The sequence below is a fragment of the Sinocyclocheilus grahami genome, unplaced genomic scaffold, assembly GCF_001515645.1.
Source record: "Sinocyclocheilus grahami isolate Dianchi unplaced genomic scaffold, SAMN03320097.WGS_v1.1 scaffold44.1, whole genome shotgun sequence".
NCBI lineage: Eukaryota > Metazoa > Chordata > Actinopteri > Cypriniformes > Cyprinidae > Sinocyclocheilus > Sinocyclocheilus grahami.
Genome location: NW_015505223.1, coordinates 2,639,902 through 2,641,709, shown reverse-complemented (window position 1 = coordinate 2,641,709; position 1,808 = coordinate 2,639,902).

Sequence of the window (1,808 nt, the reverse complement as noted above, 5' to 3'; positions counted from 1 at the left end):
GCTCTTTCAGAAAAGAACATCGAGCAACATTCTGCTGAGCTTCACAGCCTGTGGTATGACAAGTGCTCAGTTTGACAGCACTAAACGACACTTATGCCCCCAAAGCCCCGAGGATAGAGCCGAACCAAATGCTCTTAGATGTCACATACACACAAAACAGCACAAACTTCACCACAAAAGACTCAATCCTGTCATGTACGATGCATTGACAGCATACAATTTATCACTTTGCTTCATTCAAAGGAAATACTGCTATGCAATTTTGTCTGCAAGCATGACTCTCTGAGAGTATCGTGCAAATGCTAAACTCAGAGGAAGTCATCTAATATCAAATGATGTATGCAAAATGAGTCTCAAATTTCCTTTCCTTGGGAACACAACTTATGTTTAAAGGAAATTGCATCTAGCGTTACCATTTGGTGTAACACTGGAGAAAGCAGTTGCTTCTAGAGTCGCTCTTTGAGAAACCAGCTTTACACCCCTGAGAACGTGAAGAGTGATGGACCTGGAGGCAAGGTTCTTTCTGGTTTTAGCTTACAAACACATATCATGCTGACAAGCTATCAAATCACCAACATTACAACGGTCTTCCAGAGATCCAAACAACTCATGTACCCTATTAATCCACAATTAGCATTTTATAGAACATTTTATTGCAGGGCTGTTTTGCAAGCAACAGACACAATGCATAAGCATGGTTCAATACATTTCTGCAGAACTGAGTGTGATATGCAACAGGAGCATTCCCATATTTCATAAATAACCAGCGTGCTACGCAAAGTAAAATCTAGTCAAAGAAAGCACTGCAAAGCATTTCATAAATGGGTATGTGATCAAACCAGGTCAGTTGGTTCAACAGGGATGTGCATTTCTGTCTACCGTCCCTGATCCGGTTCATATACGCAAGCAGTTATGCATCCTGAAAGCTTTGGACCTTGGATACGGTCACTATGAGCACTATGAGCACACAATGCAACCTGATCTGTGATAAAGAACCCCACGGGACAAGCACTTCCTCTCACAACAGGTGCAAGACGGACAGACTTCCTAGTGTCCAGCACAGACATTTCTCAATGCCTTCGGGAAGACAATGCCAATGTGTTGCAAAAACCCCATGAAACATTCTATTGGCAAATGTGCTGGTTGTAGCATAAACCCCATGAAACATTCTATTAAAAAAAAAAAAAAAACTTAAATTAATTCTATCATTTTCTACATTTAAATCTGAGATATCAGAACCAAAATGGCACATTTGACTGCACTGTGCAAGAAAAACATCAGTGAATCTTACAAAACCTGTCAAGAACGTCACAGACAACTCCTAAAAACACACACACACACACACACACACAAAACAACAGCTTATTTTAGTACTTTTAAGACTGATATTATCTTCACGACAAATAACTATATTTATTCATGAATTCAGCATAAGTGCCACAATACAATATACTGCTAAACATTTATTACATTACAGGAAACGTACAGTAAAGAGAATATGATGCTTCTGCATTATCAAATCATTTTTATAGCACTTTTCAAAGCAGCTTCACAGTATTAGACAGGAAGGTAATAGAATTCATGATGCAAAAATATTAAATATGAGACAAATCGAAGTTCTCTATAATCTCTATTAAGACAATAGTGTCATTATGTCATCATTTCAGAATTGGATTACAAATGTGCTTCATTGGGACAGTGATGTAGTTAATACGAAATATCTGCGTCCTGACAAACCACTGATATGACATTGTGAGAAGGTATGAAGGAGAGAGAGAGAGAGAGAGAGAGAGAGAGAGAGAGAGAGA